At 39.2% G+C, this 21,126-nt stretch overlaps 1 long non-coding RNA gene across 1 annotated transcript; it reads right to left on the bottom strand.

Annotated features, from left to right (window-relative positions):
- Positions 1-10,906: 10,906 nt before the first annotated feature.
- Positions 10,907-19,286, bottom strand: LOC144341239 (uncharacterized). The gene is made up of 2 exons (XR_013418117.1): positions 19,187-19,286; positions 10,907-11,176 (listed from the first exon to the last, which is right to left on the bottom strand). It is a non-coding gene; the product is annotated as an uncharacterized LOC144341239 (long non-coding RNA).
- Positions 19,287-21,126: the final 1,840 nt, after the last annotated feature.

Below are 21,126 nucleotides of genomic sequence, written 5' to 3'. Positions count from 1 at the left end.
TTGGAGATAAAGTTAACTGTATGTATTTCACTGAGTTTAAAAAGATTTTCTATAACTCTTCACACTGTCCTGCAACATTACACACAATTTTAATAAGTTATTGTGGAAATACAAGGTAAAGGCTTATTTCGTTAATACATTATTGGAGAAAACATGAAAATTGCTTTTAAATGCTACTTTTGTTCAGGCATGATCTGAACAAGAGTGACTTAGATGTTAGAAATTGTGGTCATTCTCATTTTTAAAGAATACCAGTGAGTCATATTTTTGCAAGTTGATCTCAAAGAATTTGTCTAAGAGACTAAAAAGTATATATTACATTGGTTATTTAGAACTTTATTTGATTATTTAGTAGAGTTGGCTGTGTTTTATAGAATATCATTATAAAAGATAGAGTAGATAATAATAATAATAATAAATAACTGTTAGTTTCCATGTTCCATCCTCTCTTCATTCAAGCCTCTCAAACACATTGAACATGATGGTTCTAGCTGAGTAACTAAAAGACAATTTTAAAAATTGCCTATTTAACAATATTTCTATCAAAATAGTAGGCTACCTCCTAGAACATTAAAAAAGTTGGCTAATTATTGAAATAAGCAGCTCTTAAATGTCAGAATCTTATTTCAGTGAAGATTTGTTGCTTGCTCACATCACATAGTCCATGGCAGTCTGGCATCTCTCTTCAAAATAGTGATGCAGAAGCTCATCCTCTCCCTTCATCTATTGGTGCCTGTTCAACACATGACCTTCATGCTTGCCTCAGAAGTGGAAAGAGAGTGGAGGATTGCTTGTGGGAGATTTAAGGGACCAGGCATTGAAATGGCACCTATTCCATTGACCAAAGTGGAGTCTTACAGCCCCACCACCTTTAAGGAGGATGGGAAATATAGTGCTCATGAGAGGCAGGAAAAAGAAATGGGTTTAGTAAGAAGATAGCAGCATTTGAGTTTCACTCTTTAATTAAGTCAAAGTAGTAATACTAACACTATGTTGGCCATGGAAGTAGGCCACTCAAATCTCCTTCAAGAGGACCTGATGAGGGAAGCATAGTTGGTTTATAGCCCCAGCCATTACACATTTGAGTCAATACATCAAGCTGCTGTGAGTCAATGATTGAGCTTAGTGGGAATGTAAGAAACAGACCATTAATGCTCAAAGTGAGATTTCTCCAAGAGCAACTGGTTCTTAGAGTCCACCATTGACCTGGCCTGGCCAAGATGTTCTTGGAACCGCACTGTTTTCAGAGATTGCTTCTAACCATTTTTTTCTTCCCTCTCTTCTTTCATAAGTGTCAGACCTATAGGATGGTCTAAAGGCTCTTCTTGTCACTGTTACTCCCAATTTTCTCTTTCACAGAACAACCACAATAAACCTCTTGACTGTCTAATTCTATTTTGATTTTTCCTTACTGGAGGACCTGAACTGACACAAATGGAGCTGGGATTGATTTATTTAGAAAATAAGACAAGATGAGTTTTGAGAATGAGTCACTCCCTACCTGGCTAACAAAGATGAGCTTGTTTTAAGGGGAATGTGCAGCATGGATAATCCCCACCACAAAAAAATGGTCTAATTACTCAAGGGCCCTGGGAAAATGTCCTGGTATAGAGAAATAATTTTGCTGGTGCAATGTTTCAGGCATTTAAGGGATATGCGGAGAACAACTCCTTTTTAAGGACTGTGGAGTTGCCTAGTTACTACTAGCTTGTATTGACACTGAGGGTAATTAACAGACAGTTAAATACTTTGGTATCTTATAAAAATCCCCTCCTCTTCTGTGGAAAGACCAGCCTGGAGTCATGTATTAGTCATTCAAGGCTGTCATAATAGAATGCCACAGGCTGCATGACTTAAACAACAGAAATTTATTTCTTAAATTCTAATGACTGGAAGTTCAAGTTCAGGGTGCCAGTGGAATTGGTGTATGATGAGAGCTCTCTTCTTGGCCTGCAGATGACCAACCACTTTTTTGCTGTGTCCTCATATGGCCTTCCCTCTCTGCATGGTCAGAGATTAATTTTAGATTAGATTAGAGGTTTTTTGATCAAGGGAAGCAGAATATAAGGCAGGATAATTGAAAATTCATTTACTTGGTAGTACTTTCTCAGGAGATGTGATTCAGTATCTTGCAAGGACTGAAGGGAATGAGGAAAACTTATTGCTGAGGTGACCATTCAGTGTATGGAAAATCAAAGGGCCATGCTGAGTAAAGTAGAAATTCATTAATTTTCTTGCTATATTGTAGAAAAAGGAATAAAATGTTTCAGGGATGTGGACATACTGGAATGGATATATTGTGCAAGGCCAGAAGGCCTACCAGATGATTATGTTCTGTCACTAAGGCCATGAGGAATGTTCTGGTGGAAGGGTCATTAGCATCACTTAGAAGTTCAGCAGTGTATCTTCTCTTTAGGTTAGGGCTGATAGCAGGTGAGGGGCCTACAGAGCTGGGCTCTTTAATAACCATGTGGATGATGAGGCACCAAAATAATAAACACCAGGGGGTGCCATTTAAAATCAGAAACCAGGAGGTTACAATTACTATAACAATGAGAAAGTTCAGCGGGCAGTCAAGATTCAGGGAGATCAAAGGATGGCTATAGAGAAAAAATAGATGGGCAGCCAACAAGAGTGTTGCTTAATATGTAGAACCAGAACATGGTAAGAATGGAAGAGCAGGAGGCTGCGGGGAGACACTTCAACAAGCAATCATAATTCCTTGCTCAGCTTCCAGATCTAAGCTAATTTTCAAATATAGCAGCTACTGACAGAAGCAGCTGGATTTTCTAGAGGAAAGAGCTGCCAGTATGTACTGCAATGACTCTCCCAGTTCAACTTCAAAAGAGCCCATGATCACTTGAGTGCCTTCACACTGGAGAAGGGTCACGCCTGGACATTTTTAGAATTATTTTACAGAGAATTCAAGTTGATATTCATACTAGGAGACTCAAAGATCATTATGGTCCCCCTGAGAGAGTAGGGAGTAACAAGGGCCAAGTAATAAATGGAGTCCTGGCTAAAAGTTAAGCTCTGGGGTTCCTGAGTAGAAGCACCTAATTATTATTTCCCTGGTCTTTGAGTGCATAATAGGAAATGATATTCTTGGCAGTTGGATAACATCCATCTGAGTCTTTGACCTGTGGAGTAAGAATTATCACAGTGAATTCCAGTACCAAGTGGAAAACTTTGAAAATGCCATTCACAGCCCCCTGACCAAGATATTAAATTGAAAAATATTATAACACCTTGCAGGAAATAGTTGGGATTAGTGCTTCAGTTACAGATATAGAAGTTATTGAGATGGTGGTCCTTATTATATCACCATTTAATTTCCCAGCATTTATCCATTTTATGTAGGGGTCTGATAGTCAAATTAAATGGTGATTTACTTTGTTCAACTTGCTGTAGACTATCACAAACTCGATAAAGTAACATTCCATTTACAGCTTCCATGCTGACTGTGGTATTATTGCTAGAACAGATTAATAAGTATTAAGTATATGGAATTCAGCCATTGACTTGGAGAATGGCTTCCTTTTTATTTCTACTAGAAAGAAGGATTAGAAAAAGTTCAAGTTTGTGTAGAATGAACACCAATATTCACTTATAGGTTTGCTCCAGAGTTATGTCAGTGCTTGTCCTCTCTGACATAATATATTCCAAAGAGATATGGATTCTCTGACATCTCACAGAATGTCACATTGATCCATTATATTGATGACATCATGCTGACTGGGCTAGGTAAGCAGGAATGGTTAGTGCCCTGGAGACCTTGGTAAGATACATGAACTCCAGAGGAAGGGAGACAAGTCCTGTAAGACCCAGGGCCAAGTCATCGACAACAGAAAATTATATACCTTTTCAGAAACAGTACCTGACAATGTTTGTGTTTCTTTTAAATTGAATGTTAACTTGGCCTGGTATATGTTATTGCAGAGGTTAGAAAACTTTTTCTGTAAAAGTCCAGACAGTAAACCTTTCAGCTTTGTGAGCTATACGGTCTTATTCACACCTACACAGTTCTGCTGTCATAGTTCAAAAGGCATTATAGACAATTTGTAAACAAATACACATAGTTGTATTCCAGTAAAATTTTATCTACCCAAACAGGTGGTGGCCACATTTGGCCTATGGGTTGTGATCTGTTGTCCAATATATTGTTAAATCACATTATCCTTCATAACTTTTTGAACTTTTTGTTCAGCAAATATATATTGAATACATACTGTGTGCCAACTCCTATAGGGACACATTGGTGGACAAAACAGACAATCAAAGAAAGGTTTCTGCCTTGATAAACAAACAAACAATAAATAAGTGCACATAAAAAGAAAGAAAAAAGAAAGAACAGAAAAAAGAAAAAGAAATAGAGAAAGCAAAAAATGTACAAGCAAATAAGCAAGAAAAAATAATAAGAAATAAAAGGCGGCAGTGGTGGGGGGATGAGATAGAGAAATCAGATGGTAGGACAGGCCACATTTGATAGCATTGCCAGCAAATACTTTTCTGCGTTCGGTAATAATTGAGAATATTTCAACTATGTGAAGATCTGGGAAAAATATTCCAATAATGGGACAAAGCAAATTCAAAGTCTCTGTGGTGTGATTGAGAAGAGAGTGAAGTGCAGTGTTGTCAAACAAATTGACTTAAAGAGAGAGTGGTAGGACTTGAAGTGGGAGAGGAAAGTGTGAGAATTGTAAAGCATTTTAATTTTATTTTAAATTCAATGAGAAGACACTGGAGAGTTCTAAGTGAGAAATTACATTTCTGATTTATGTTTTTAAATAGATAACTCTGATTCTATTTGAAGGGTGTATTTTGGGGGAAAACTAAGATGGGAGAGCATTTAGAAGGCTATTGCTGTAATTCTGGAAAGAATTGATTTACTCTTTTACAAGAATAGGCTTATAAACCTATTATTGACTCTCCCAGTTCAACTTCAAAAGGGCCCATGATCACTTGAGTGCCTTCACACCGGAGAAAGGGTCACGCCTGGACATTTTAAGAATTATTTTACACAGAATCCAAGTGATACCATTTGTGATACAATTCAAGTGATATCGTTCAAGTGATTCTTTATAATAAAGAATAGGTTTATAAGCCTTTTCTTTATAAGCCTACAAACCTTATTCTTTTATAAGATAACCCCCCCCCCCAACCAACAATCAATCTTGATTGTTTTCAACTAACCACAAAGATAAGGGAATACTGTACCTGTTATTCGGCACATGGTTGGGGATAGTTGGCACCGCCTTAAGCCTTCTAATTCAAGCAGAACTAGGCCAACCATGAACTCTGCTAGGAGATGATCAGATCTATAACGTTGTTGTTACCACCCACTCATTCTTATAATCTTTACCGTGATACCAATCATAATTGGGGGTTTTGGCAACTGGCTAGTCCCTCTTATAATTGGTGCACCCGATATGGCATTTTCCCAGATAAATAATATGAGCTTCTGACTCCTCGCTCCATCTTTTCTACTCCTACTTGTGTCTTCAATAGTAGAAGCTGGCGTTGGAACCGGCTGGACAGTATATCCCCCTTTAGCAGGAAACCTAGCACATGCAGGACACTCTGTGGACCTGACCATCTTCTCGCTCCACTTGGCAGGTGTCTCTTCTATTTTAAGGGCCATTAACTTTATTACCACAATTATTAACATAAAACCCCCAGCTGTATCCCAGTATCAAACACCCCTTTTAGTTTGATCAATCCTCATTATGGCAGTCCTTTTACGCCTTTCCCTCCCAGTCCTAGTCACCAGCATTACTATATTGTTGCTACACTACTAACTGACCGTAACCTCAACACTACTTTTTTTGACCCTGCTGTTAGGGGTGACCCTATTTTGTACCAACATTTATTCTGATTTTTTGGTCACCCTGAAGTCTATGTCCTTATCCTACCATGCTCTGGGATAATCTCCCACATCATAACATGTTCGTCTGGAAAAAAAAGGTACAATTTGGATACATGGGCTTAGTATGAGCCATGATATCAATTGGCTTCTTAGGGTTTATCACATGGGCTCAACATATATTTACAGTAGGAACAGATGTAGACACACAAGCATACTTCACTTCTGCTACCATAATTATTGTTATCCCTACTGGCATCAAGGTCTTTAGCTGATTAGCTACCCTGAAAGGCAGTAACATAAAATGATCTTCTGCAATATTCTGAGCCCTAGGATTCATTTTCCTTTTCACAATAGGAGGTTTAACCAGCATTGTATTAGCTAATTCATCATTAGATATTGTCTTACATGACACATACTATGTTGTAGCCCATTTCCAGTATGTTCTATCAATAGGAGTGGTATTCGCCGTTATAGGAGGCTTTGTCCACTGATTCCCCTATTTTCAGTTTATACACTTAATCAGACCTATGCGAAATCCACTTCACCTTTATATTTGTAGGTGTTAATTATGGTTTTAGGTCTAACATTTAAGTCTCTAATCCATCTTGAATTAATTTTCGTATAAAGTGTAAGGAAGGGATCCAGTTTCAGCTTTCTACATATGGCTAGCCAGTTTTCCAAACACCATTTATTAAAAAGGAAATCTTTTCCCCATTTCTTGTTTTTCTCAGGTTTGTCAAAGATCAGATGGCTGTAGATGTGTGGTATTATTTCTGAGGACTCTGTTCTGTTCCATTGGTCTATAACTCTGTTTTGGTACCAGTACCATGCTGTTTTGGTTACTGTAGCCTTGTAGTATAGTTTGAAGTCAAGTAGTGACTATTTTTTAAGAAAGTAACTACTAGGTAATGGTTACATATGCTACCTTCTGATTATAGTTTTACCCTTCCCTATGTAATAGGGGAAAGAAGGCTAGTCTGACCAGTGAGATTACAATGAACTAGGGTGGAAACAAAAAGAGAGAGTGTCTCATGTGATATGTGGGATATCAAAACCTGGGGAGCCAGGAAAGCTGAAACCAGCCAGAGCTGAAACTAGAGTCTGAGAAGTCAGAAGGGGGTATCTGGATGATTACCAAGCTTAAGGCAGCAGAATCAGATATCAAAGCTGAGTTATGGAGCCAGGAAAGCAGAAACTACAAAGACTAGAACAAGCACAAGCAAGGTGAGAATAGAAGGGAGGTATCTAGAACTTCCTCCCAGATCAGGATCTTTTAAAAAATATAACAGCCCAGGTGTAGCCACATTGGATCGGGCTCAGCAGAATAACAGATGCTGGTTCCATCATCTATAGGCTCTCTTCTCCAGCTGGAGTGTGCCAAGGCTTCTTGTGGATTGTTGAGAAGAAAGGCTTCTCATATTCTGGTGGATTCTTGGTGAAAATTCCTAATTTGGGCAGTGGGAAATGATTTCCCATAATCAGGGCTGCTTCCTGTGTGTGCAGCCTGTGTAGCTAAACAGGGCCCTGTGCTTAGAAGTGCCTCATGTTCTGTTTAATGCTCTGCTGTCACCACCTTGACATTCTTATAGTTTTTGAACCCCCACGTTGGGCCCCCACGTTGTTAGTTTACACTGGACCCATAAACGATGTAGCCAGTCCTGCAATAATTGCTTTTCTAGTCACATAGTTTGCATTTCTTTCTGACCATGGGGTTAGTTTCAATGGATGCTCTTTCTGCCACGTGTTTGGGTTAACTTTCTGCATCTGGCTGTAGATTTGTATCTAAACGTTAGCAGATAGAAGAATACAAAAGCTAAAGAATTCAAACAATGCTTTTAATAGTAGTTTTTAAACTGAGAGTCATAGTAATAGCCCAGGTGTCTGAATGGCACACAGAAGGAGACTTTCTTGGTGAACAGTGTAGCAGTGGCTAGATCAGAAGGAGGCAAGTTGTGGGATAAGGGGCAGCATGTTGGTGAGTGGCCCACCACCACCCAGATGCCAGCAAATCATGGAGGAGAGGCAAATTCTCCACACAAATCCTATTGTATTAGTCTGTTCTCATGCTGCTAATAAACACATACCTGAGACTGGGTAATTTATAAAGGAAAAAAAAGAGGTTTAATGGACTACAGTTCCACATGACTGGGGAGGTCTCACAGTCATGCTGGAAGGTGAAAGGCATGTCTTACATGGCAGCAGGCGAGAGAGGTTGTGCAGGGAAACTCCCCTTTATAAAACCATTAGATCTCATGAGACTTATTCACTATCACAGGAACAGCATGGGAAAGACCTGCCCCCATGATTCAGTTACCTCCCATCAGATCCCTCCCATGACACGTGGGAATCATGGGAGCTACAATTCAAGATGAGATTTGGGTGGGGATACATCTAAACCATATCACCTGGGAACAAGCAGTGACAGCAAGAAGTTTTGTTAGCCCTTGTGCTTTCACCTGTGTCCTTGGCCAGGATGGCAAGCAACCACAATATTCTATGGATATTATATTGAGAAAATGGGGACTGTAGGGCAACCTCATCCACTCTGTTTTGTCTCTTGTGAAACTTTGCTTTTCCCTGATGGTTTATGCAGTCTGACCCATAAATAATTTGAGAGTAGAAGTATTTAAAAATCATTCCCATCTTACCCAACAGGGGACTCAGTGTGTCTGCCCTTGCCTCAGTACTCAAGGCTGCAGTGATAAGATTGTGCCACCATGAAAGACCATCTGAATTTCATGTCTTAAAGTTAGCTCTAATGACCAGAAACTCTTTCTTTCTTATAAGGCAGTTGTCCATGTCTGAGACCAACATCTTGAAGATGCAGGCCCAATGTTTACCTCCACCAGTGAGGAGATAGGATGGCCTCCACTCTGATGTTGGGGCAAACAGTTTCATCTTGTGTGTCCTGGATTGGATCAGAATAGAATAAAATCAGGGTGAGGCAGACAGGGATTCTAATTACTCAAATATTTTGTCTTTGAGTAAGTACATAATAAATCTCTTTCCTTTCAGAAGAACCTGTGAGCTGCATGATAAATTGAGCGCTTAAGGTGGTCACTTAATGCAAATCCAAGAACCACTGGACATCCTTGATTGTTTGGTGTTTTAACATTCAGAACTGTTAGTAACTTGTCCACAAGCATGTAAATCTCTACGCTAACACTGCAAGGCAGAAATTCAATTTTCATAGTCCTGAATATACATGTCTCAGTACCTAGCTTGAGTGAGTGAGTGGCCTGAACAAAGGATTTGAGGGAGGTGAAATCAATCCACTCTGTTAAAATGTCATTTAAGTTTTAGATGTGGCCATGGACCAGGAGGTAAGATAGTATTTCATTCAATTAAAGTTATCTGTTCATATCTTTTGCCCACTTTTTGATGGGGTTGTTTGTTTTTTTCTTGTAAATTTGTTTGAGTTCTTTGTAGGTTCTGGATATTAGCCCTTTGTCAGATGAGTAGATTGCAACAATTTTCTCCCATTCTGTAGGTTGCCTGTTCACTCTGATGGTAGTTTCTTTTGCTGTGCAGAAGCTCTTTAGTTTAATGAGATCCCATTTGTCAATTTTGGCTTTTGCTGCTGTTGCTTTTGGTGTTTTAGACATGAAGTCTTTGCCCATGCCTATGTCCTGAATGGTACTACCTAGGTTTTCCTCTAGGATTTTTATGGTATTAGGTCTAACATTTAAGTCTCTAATCCATCTTGAATTAATTTTCGTATAAGGAGTAAGGAAAGGATCCAGTTTCAGCTTTCTACTTATGGCTAGCCAATTTTCCCAGCACCATTTATTAAATAGGGAATCCTTTCTCCATTTCTTGTTTCTCTCAGGTTTGTCAAAGATCAGATGGCTGTAGATGTGTGGTATTATTTCTGAGGACTCTGTTCTGTTCCATTGGTCTATATCTCTGTTTTGGTACCAGTACCATGCTGTTTTGGTTACTGTAGCCTTGTAGTATAGTTTGAAGTCAGGTAGCATGATGCCTCCAGCTTTGTTCTTTTGACTTAGGATTGTCTTGGAGATGCGGGCTCTTTTTTGGTTCCATATGAACTTTAAAGCAGTTTTTTCCAATTCTGTGAAGAAACACATTGGTAGCTTGATGGGGATGGCATTGAATCATCAAAAGAAGACATTCATACAGCCAACAGACACATGAAAAAATGCTCATCATCACTGGCCATCAGAGAAATGCAAATCAAAACCACAATGAGATACCATCTCACACCAGTTAGAATGGCGATCATTAAAAAGTCAGGAAACAACAGGTGTTGTAGAGGATGTGGAGAAATAGGAACACTTTTACACTGTTGGTGGGATTGTAAACTAGTTCAACCATTATGGAAAACAGTATGGTGATTCCTCAAGGATCTAGAACTAGATGTACCATATGACCCAGCCATCCCATTACTGGGGATATACCCAAAGGATTATAAATTATGCTGCTATAAAGACACATGCACACGTATGTTTATTGCAGCACTATTCACAATAGCAAAGACTTGGAATCAACCCAAATGTCCATCAGTGACAGATTGGATTAAAAAAATGTGGCACATATACACCATGGAATACTATGCAGCCATAAAAAAGGATGAGTTTGTGTCCTTTGTAGGGACATGGGTGCAGCTGGAAACCATCATTCTTAGCAAACTATCACAAGAACAGAAAACCAAACACCGCATGTTCTCACTCATAGGTGGGAACTGAACAATGAGATCACTTGGACTCAGGAAGGGGAACATCACACACCGGGGCCTATCATGGGGAGGGGGGAGGGGGGAGGGGGGAGGGATTGCATTGGGAGTTATACCTGATGTAAATCACGAGTTGATGGGTGCAGCACAGCAACATGGCACAAGTATACATATGTAACAAACCTGCACGTTATGCACATGTACCCTACAACTTAAAGTATAACAATAATAAATAAATTAAAAAAAATAATAAAGTACTCGTTTAGAAAACAAAACAAAACAAAAAAAAGTTATCTGGAGGTTACATGAAAACTGTATGAAAATCTACTCAAACTACATGGGAAAAATCTGTAAGAGTGTCTTCTTTATTTTGATGGTTTTGCAAGTCTGAACTGTTTTATTCAATATAGTTGTTTCATGTGTCGCTGGGCTCTATAGGCTCAGGTGCTGGGACTTATGGGGACCATGGGGACTCTCCCTTGGTTATCTCATAGGGCTGTGGTTACTTTGCATAGATGAAGCTCTCTAGGTTTTGAAGAACTGAAGTGACAGAGTGCCCATCCTTCCTAGTTGTGTCTGCAGAGGGTAGAGCTATGTGTCTTCAGAGGTCCTTGAATCTGGCCAAAAAAAAAAAAAAAAAAAAAAAAAAAAAAGTCTGTATCACTATTAGGTCTATCATGTGATTACTCTCCAGATACAGGGGGAGTGGGAGTATGTGAACATATCCTCTGGGAGGCAGCACATCTGCCCTGCAATGGGCTGGTCAAAGAAGAGAAGAACTGGAGATGGCATTCCTCCAGAGTTGCAGGCAGTGTTGACAGCAATGCTCAAAGAATTTTAGCTTGTGGGCCCCTCAGGTGAGGATGATGTCATGGTTGTCCAGTATGGAGATATTGAGGACCAGGGAAAATGTGGAAAAATCTTGGTGGACAGGCATTATGGCCCCCTGAGTCCAGCCTCATGCGGGCACTTACATGGGGACAGGTCCTTCTGAAGGTAGGTGCTGTTGGCAGACACTTGAGCTTAATATGGTTGATTGTGGGAGGTTGTGGAGTCACCAGGGGCTTCTCCTTACCCTTGAAGACTAAGGAATAGAGTGCTGTGGGATTCAGGACAAGGGTCTGCCAGATTCTTTGTTGAGCATTAAATTACAGAAATCTTTTTTAGTTTATGTAGTGGTATTCATGCTGGGAATGTTCACTTGGAGTGCCTGCCCTGCCACAGAATAGGCACAGCAGCCCTCCCTGCCAGTGAGCCCCTCTTTGGGGTCAACTAGAAGAAGGGGTAGGCAGCTGGAGGCAGTGTACACATCACTACTTTTAGCTTTTAGATTTTTTTTGCCTAATGAGCCCTGAGTCTTTTCCTCAGTTAAGCCTCCTAAGCCAAGCCACTGAAACCCAATTATGAGCTGAAAATGCCCTCTGCCTACCAGCATCACTCCCCAGTAGTTAGTGGCATTCCTCCAATGAGCTATCATACACTTTCATTTCTGAGATTTTTACAAAGTCCCCTTGAAGGTTTCCTTTTTTGTAAGAAGGAGGTCTGCCAACTCTTCATCTCCCATGCACAAGTGGTTCTTTAAATGCTATAGTAAAATGTCTTCTAAATAAAACAAAGCCACAGTGGCTAGAAATATGTTAAACCTTTGTCTCATAAATTAGTTTTGATTCTGAAACTATATGAAATATTTGTGGCAGAGGTATACATATTTTGTAAAATAAGTACTTTTGTCTTACAAGTAACTCTCTCTAACATGAGCTCTAAGAACCTTGTTTGAAATTTCATTTCATGGTCAATTCAGCATGTAATGAAAAGTTCAGGGAAGGATTGGAGTGCTTAACTTGGGCCATGGGAGACACAGATATGCTTCATATTTCTTAATTTATACGTCTTTGTAGAAATGGGTGAATAATCCCAATTTTCTGCAGGAATAGAGCCACCATATAATCTTCCAAAAAAAAAAAAAAATCCATGGGTTGCTATGGAAACAATGATGCCTGCAGTCCCTGGGCTCTGCCCACTGGGGATCCCAGGGAATAGTTGCTGCCAGGGTTTCTCCCCTTCTGTGTCCCTTGGTAGAGGATCTGTACCCCAGCTGATGCTCAGGCTGTACTCCCAGCCCCACCTCCACTTGGAAGAGGGAGAGGTCTTTTTGAGGAGGAATGCCCTCTTAGTCTAGCTCTTCCATCATGTGGAAATGATGCCTCTCTCTGTATTTGGAGAACTGGGTTGGCTACATGTTTTTAAAAAAGCTTCAATACATTTAACCTATCATGGAATACTTATAAAAATGCTGACAGACTCATCACTATTTCTTTTATAACTATATTAGTTTCCTATTACTGCTGTAATGAGTTACTACACATTACCTGGAGGCTTAAAACAACATAAATTTAGTCTCTTACAATTTTGGAGGCCAGAAGTTCAAAATCAGTCTCATTGGACCAAAGTCAGGGTGTTAGCAAGGCTGGTTCCTTCTAGAGGCTCTAGGGGAGAATCCATCTACTTGCCTTCTCTAGCAAGTAGAAATACTCTGGAGACCAGAGTATTTCCTGACTGTGACTCCTTTCCTTCATCTTCAAAGTCAGCAGTACATCATCTCCAAATCTCTTTCTCTCTGTCTCTCTGCTTGTGTCACCACCTGGTCATCTTTCTCACTCTGAGCCACTTCTCTCTCTTCTTTTTTTTTTTTTTTTGAATTGGAGTCTCACTCTGTCACCTAGGCTGGAGTGCAGTGGCATGATCTCAGCTCACTGCAACCTCCACCTCCCAGGTTTAAGCTATTCTCCTGCCTCAGTGTCCCAAGTAGCTGGGATTACAGGTGCATACCACCATGCCCAGCTAATTTTTGTATTTTTAGTAGAAAGGGGATCTCATCATGTTGGTCAGTCTGGTCTCGAACTCCTGGCCTCATGATCTGCCCAACTTGGCCTCCCAAAGTGCTGGGATTACAGGAATAACCCACCGTGCCCGGCCACACCTCTCTCTCTTATAAAGACCCTTGTGATTACACTGGGCCTATTCGGATAATCTAGAATAATCTCCCCATCTGAAGACCCTTAATTTGATCATGACTATAGCCTCTTTTACCATGTAAGGCCACCTATTAAATGTAGGTATTCCATATAAGGCCATAGATCCCAAGGATTACAATGTGACATCTCTGGGGTTGGGGGGGCGGCAGGTATTATTCAGCTTACAACAATAAAGAATGAGTGTAGAAATAAGAAGTTGGTGGCCTTATTTGCAGTATGTCTTTATGCAAAGCCTTTTACAAATCATTTCCAGGAAAGTCCTTAGTTCTGGCAGAGACCTTTTATATAAAAACCATTTCAGTATAAAATTGTCCTATTTTGTCACTGCCAAGTTAACAAGCACTTTAGCCACAGGCTGTTTTGCAAACGTGATTTTAAATAGCCAATTACTTTGGATATATTTATTATTTTGTGTTCAGTGTAATGGCAATGAATTAATATTCACATAGTTGTCACATGCCATTTCTAAAGAGTTCTCCTTGAGCCCAATACTCATTAGAATTTCCTAATAAACACTATAAAATGACTCTACCCTGAATATTGTTAAATTACAATGGAAAAAATCACATACACAAAATCCATGTAACCAGGCATAGGAATTCTGAGCATCTCCTTCCTTCTCTTTCTTTCTCTTTGTGTGTCTCTCTGTTTCTGTCTCTCTCTCTCTCTCTCTCTCTCTCTCTCTCTCTCCATCTGTCTGTATTTGTCTCTCCCTCTTTCTCTATCTGTCTCTATTTTTTTGAGTCCTTACTCTGAGGGAAGCCACTTACCATGTTGTGAGCAACTCTTATGGGGAGACTCATTTGAGGAAGAACTGGTGTTTTCAGTCTAGAGTCAACAATGACCTGAGCGCGAGGTTGGAAGCAATTTGAAAAAAAAAAATTCTGAAAACATTTATCCAAATTAAAGCTGCTGAGAAATATTAGGAATAAATAAGAGCTTCTCGGTCCCCAAGAAACTGAAGATTACAGAATGTCCTTTGTTAGTCTTAAGAATGAGGGGGAAAACGAAAATGCCCTTTCTCAGTACAAAGAATCAGTGAAGAGACTATTAAATTTGACATGAATTATGAAGTAGAAAAATCTGCTTGATTTATTAATTTTATGATATATGTAATCAATATCTAATTTGGCATAACACTGTAAATGTTTTTTTTATAAAGGTCTCTGAATTGACTTTGGAGATAACTGCATCCCTGGCCAACACCTTGATTGCAGCCTCATGAGAGGTTTTGAGGTAGACCCAGCTAGCTAAGCTGCTCCCAGGTGCCTGACTCACAGAGCCTGTGAGATAACAAACCCTTGTTGTTTGCAGTCATGACATTTTGGGGTAATTTGTGATGCAGCAATAGATAACTAATACACCAGCCTTGAGCATCTTAAAGTCTCAAAAAAAATTTGGAACCTACTCAAGACTGTACTTTCAACCAAGTGTTGGATTTTGAGTACTTCGTGGAAGTTAGCAAAGGCAGAGGTGGAGGAAGGGGAGAGCTGAGCATAAGGCAAAACTCTGTTCACCCTAAAAGTTGGACTGTGTATATCTATGACACTGATAAAGTGAATATGCTGAGAATACATTTGTATGGGACACTTAAAAGCATCCTGGGAATAAACTTTTCCTAAAAAGATTTGTTACATTAGTCAAGTCCTAGTGTTAGAGAAGGAGTGAACACAGCTTGATGCTTTACTTAAATGGACTGTTTATCCTGGACAAACAGGAATGTGGAGAAAGCTGCTTTGAGAAAAATGAAGTTTTCTAGAAAAGACAAGCATTACCAAAATTTCTGGGAGATGATATACTGACCACAAAGAAGCTCTGCTTTGTGCTCCCAGTGTGTAACTTTCTTATGAGGAAGAGGGGCTTCCCTGGGTGATTGGAGCATTAAGAGTACCTTGGACTGCAGAGGGCATAAGTGTGAAATGGCACTACCTTCCCTGCCTATAGAGAGGGGCCTGGAAGGGGTTTCACAGACAGAAGCCATCTGGGCTACCACAGTGTGTCAGAGCCAAAGTAGGAAAGGAGGGACTGGCAGAGGCAATGTGAGAGCTCAGAAGTTTCTGTGTGTGGGCACCAAGGAAAAGGTAGCCTGCAAATTCCACAGTCATGAAATGGAGCCAAATTAGAGAAATAATATACTGCCATTATGATTTTTCTTAATCGTCAGGCTGCTGTGCTCTGTGAAACAGAAATTATATTCCTTGGGTTTCTCTGGGTAATTAGTAATTCTAGTATAGCATCTATTCATAGCATGGACTAATTGCTACCCAAAGATGAGAACTAACTGCCTTGTATTAAACAGATAATAGCATGAGCGTAGAGAAAATGTGTACTGCCAGAGATTATTTATATATCTCCAAGCCTGGGCATAGCAATAGAAAACTGGGTTAGAACTATTGTTGCAGCTAGTAGAAAAGGCTGTTTAGTTTCCAAGGGAAGAGTGATGGTCTTCCCTGGAGACTAGAGGGTCCCTGCCAGCATTAGTCAAAGAACGTTTTGACCCTAGCAGGAACTTTCCACCAGGGCATTATGTACAAGGAAGTAGGGATGGAAAATAGAAAGAAAAGTGTGTTGATCGAACCCTACAGGACCCATAGGGAATAACATCTTCTCTATCAGGGCAGAGAATGTCTTACAATTGTGGGGGAATGCTTGGTGATGGGTACATAGGTGTTTTAAACCAAGGAAAAAGCCCCATGACCATACGGATTCCTTTTTTAAAGATATATCAGACTGTAGGACATTTGTGCCTGTAATTGTAGAAAAAAAGCTTTTTTATTGACAGTAGTAGAAGTAGTAGGTGAGATGAGGTTCACTCTAAGCAAATGGTTGCTATAGTAAGATATTTTAATGGTGGCTAGGATAAAAGGAAAGAAAGTATGATTCCCACACTTAATACAAATTGATAGAGGAGGAGAAATAGAAAGTCATTTACAGCATAAAGATGGGCAAAACCCAAGATGGGGAAGCACTAATCATTGGAACAGCTACCAAGTTATCCAGCATTTCAAGGTACTATCCTAGAATTAACTTTGAGGTGACCCAAACTAGTGGCTGATCATTAAGTTCTTCCCTAATATTGTGTGTAATAAACATATAGAACTGTGAATTGGAACAATCAATCATTTCATTACTGTTTCATTAATACCATTTTTTCTTGTGGCACACAACCACAGCAAAAGCAAAATTTTAGTAATGTTAAAGTCCAGTTTTACTTGGTAAGCGATGTCAAGCCTAACTTTTCTGGTCTTTTAAACATGAGGCTTAATTAATGATGGTTTGATACCATGGCTCCCAAACTTTTTGTGCAGTCAGGTGGTGCTACCCAAAGTTTGGATCCAAGCTCCCTGCACATCAATCACCTCAGAAGTGTGTTGAGAAAAAACCACACACATACATATGTATGTTTATGTGCATGTTATATATATATACACACACACACTTGTGTGTTTTATATATATGTGTATATATATGTATGTGTATATATGTGTATATATATGTATATATATGTGTGTGTATATATATGTGTATATACATATATATGGAGAGAGAGAGAGAGAGATTTGGGAGTGGGGCCTGGGAATCTTAATTTCAACTATTATGCTTTCGTTCTTGAAGTGATAAGTACTGTAGGGACCGTACTTTGAGAAGCATAGTTCCAGGGAGATTTTGATTGATGAATTCTGAGGAAAGGCAGGGGAAGGAAGACAACCACCAAGAAGGAAAGTGCAGAGCAGGGAATGTAGTCAGAAACTCCATGAATCTGCCTTTCAAATTGATTCAAATTGATTTCAAATTTGATATTAACAATAGAGTTTTGTCTATTCCAGGTCCCATAATAAAGATCAGAAGTAAGTTGAGATTCAATCTCCCACTTGCTTGTGCCCTGAAGATCCAAAATTAAAATTTGACTCTGGGGACAAAGAGGGTACTGTTGATGGTATGACCTGGAAAATCAGCTACAGGCTGGACCTCAGTCCACTATTAGCCCCAAAGCTACAAAAGGGAGTTTTACAGAATGATGAGAAGTCTTGTTATGGGACATTATCAGTAATTATTAGGATGTTAATGATAATAGTGAATGTTCCTATCATTTATTTTTAAACACAGACTTGAACAGTCTTAGATAATTTTTATGATAACCATATGATATCAGATGAGGAAAATTAGACTTAGTAACTTACCAAATGTATTTTGCTGCTATGTGGATAAACTGGGCTTTTAATTTCAGCCTGTTTTTCTTCAAAACCTATGAAGTATAACACTAGTCTCTTTGCCTCCTTAAGTGATACTGTGAGGGAATGGATAAAGCTATTCTAAATTAACTTTTCACAAGAGATGTTAAATCAACGTTGTTACACTACTTCTGTCATTAGAGCTTCTGGAAAGTCTTTACACAGGTGGCTCTTGGCTATTTGTTATCTAGGTAACAGCATCCCTCAGAGTCAAGCCTAGGAAAAGATTCTGTTTATTCCAATAAAAAGATTGTGCATTTCTGGGACTAGAGACCTCTTAAGGATATTAGCAGGAGGAATGTAGTTGGAGTCCCAATTGAACCTAACTTGAATGGACTTTAGGACTCGTAGAGACAGATTTTTATGAGAAAGCAAACCTCTTGGGAAATAACTATTACAAGGGAGAAAGAAATTTGGCACATAGCTATGCCATAATATGATAGGTACTGGAAGTGAAGAGCTGTTTTTAATATAGAATAATGCCTATCACTCAGCTCATCCTTCAGCCTAAAACAACTTACGTCAAGTGCTAGGAAAACTGAGGTAACACATGAAAGGGCTCTTTTATCAAAAGGTCTGAAATCACTGGGAGCTCCATAACTATATAATGTACTGTGCCACATTGGCTGACTCTCTGGGATTCATTCTACCATACATTCGCAGAGAACAGACAACAGAGTGTGCCTGCCACCCAATGGCATCAAACATATGGGAGGCCTCCCAAGGTTCGCAACTTTGGGCACCACATCATGTTTGGCACAGCAGAGAGGATTTGGCCCAGTGGGGCATGTGCATGGTGTGTATTCAGTCACAATGATCAGGATTTGTGCCAGGTATTGAAGAAAAGGGCCTTCATGGGATTTCATAAGCCTGAAGCCAAAAGAGAGAAAAAAAATGGCAATGATTGCATGGTATCTGAGATGACTTTGTGCTTCAATCCATATGAGATACTTTTAGAAATAATAAAGGGAAACTTTGAGGGACTCCAGGTATTTCAAATAGTGGGTAGAAGCAGACCCTAAATAGGCCATTTATTACAATTAATACTGTGGTATCTGGCCTCCCAAAGGCCTCCAAGCAGTCCTTGGCTTCTGATATTCATGTCCTTGGGTAAAGTCCATATACATTAATTAGTGCTGACCCATGAGACCGGTAGAATACTGTGGAAGTGATGGTGTATGATATCTGAGGTTAGGACATAAAAGGCATTGCAACTTCCACCTTGTTTTTTTGGATTGTGGGAGAAACTAAACTCCATGTCTTGAGGAAAACCAAGCAGCCCTATGGAAGGGCCCACAGGGAGGGTAACTGAGACCTCCCACCAAAAGCCCACACTTACCATCCACATGAGTAAGCATACCTTTCACACATAGTCAGTCTTCAGATAACTATGTCCTGACCCACATCTGACTGCAGCCTCATGAGATATAGAGCCAGAATTGCTCAGACAACCCTCTTCCAAATTCCTAATATGAGAAATAAAGAGAAATACTAATAAGTGTGATTAATAGTTTTTTTTAAAAAAACCACTAAGTTATAGAAGAATACGCCATGCAGAAATATGAACCCCATTTTTACTCACAGGATAGAAAAATCTGAGGAGAGTTTGGGTAAGACTTGAATTGCTCCTTAAGTAAAGGGTGGGATTTGGCTGGGTGCTGAAACAATGAGAAGCCTTTCTTGAAAGAGGGATGAATATTACTTAAGGCAGAAAGACAGATACATCTATATTCAAAGGGACAGATTTGTTCAGGTTTGGGTCATAATCCTGAAAGACACAATCCTGAGGCTATAAGATCCCAAAAGATCCGATTTCCTAAAGATCAATATCCCTAAAGTTTAAATTCCTAACGCCTAAAATCCTGAAAATCACAATCACAGGATAGTTGCATTGTTAGGCAGAACAATTACCTTGTTACTGTCTTTTTGCAGAAGAAAATGAATTTCAATTGAATCCCGAAGCCATAATGATGGATTTAGAACTAGGTGCAATCAAGGCTTTAAAAGTGAATTTCAAGGTGTTACCAATAAAGTTTGTTATTTTCCATTCAGCCAATGCATTTGGCAGAAAATTCAGAGGAGAGGATTGACCACATGTTACAGCAACAATGAGAACTTCAGTTTAAAAATGCGTCATTGCCTGCGTTGGCATTTCCTTCAGCTGATGATATTCCAGGAGCTTCTAATGAATTGAAGCTGTCTGAAGAAGCTCGTGAAGTTGCTGACTGATGCATAAGTAATTATATGCATGGTAGGATAAGAAGAAACTTAAGCAATGTTGCAGTTTGATCACCATTATCGCTTCTGCCAAATTTGTGGTCTGTATATAAGTGCCTGTGGAATAGACTTCTGTGTATGCAAAACCACACAGAAGCATGGCACAGAAGATGGGAGAACATAATAGAAAATCTTCATGTCTGTGTATATCAAATCATGAAGCATTTCAAAAAGAGCAGCACCATATAGAAAGTGAAGGTGAACATATTGTTTGAGAAAAGCCACGTTGTAAAAGAAAACAAATCAGCTACTTATAGTGATGCTAGGGTACAAAATATTGTTAATGTCGTGAAAGTCAGCCAGCTCTTATGAACTATCTCTGTGCAATTGCCCATAATCTATCCTTGTAATACACATATTCAAATGCTAAATTTTCTTTTCAGTTTTCTGGAGTTTTTTTCTTTTTCTTTTTTTCAGTTTTTCCCCAGTATTTTACATTCTCAGCAGTTTTTTCTTTTGCAATTCTCTATGATATGTATTCTATCTTTGCATCATTTCCAGTACTGGAAGTATAGATTGTGTAGAGACTTCTAGAAATTTCTAATTTGTTTTATGCATTTTTTGCAAATATGATTCATGAAAGTGCATTATCACAACATTGACTTTGAGTGTAAGCATTGGGGCATGTATGCAAAAACATTGGAATTTCCTCAGTAAATGAAGACAATTTTTGTACATCTGCATTTGTGAAAGATTGAGATTGTGGCTCTTTGGGTGATTGGTGCAGTTGTAACCCATCCTGGTTTTCGATCAGTCATGTCAAAAGACTTAGTTTCTTCCTCACAGTATTTAGGACGGCAGTCCCAAAACACACTATTATCAACCATAGTGATACATATTCATACATTTAGCTTTTTGACCTATTTTTTGTGAATGTAGTTCATCTGCCCATGACTGTTGTATCAGTGTGACTATCAGTATACCTGAATGTTCATACTTTAAATCTGTGTTATTATTGCCTACATTATTGGGTAAAGTGGCTTATGAGTGTTCTGCTGTGTTTTTGTAAGTTTCTCAAATAAA

This window comes from Macaca mulatta, chromosome 6, assembly GCF_049350105.2.
Source record: "Macaca mulatta isolate MMU2019108-1 chromosome 6, T2T-MMU8v2.0, whole genome shotgun sequence".
NCBI classification, from domain to species: Eukaryota; Metazoa; Chordata; class Mammalia; order Primates; family Cercopithecidae; genus Macaca; species Macaca mulatta.
This window is presented reverse-complemented; position numbering and strand designations above follow the sequence as displayed.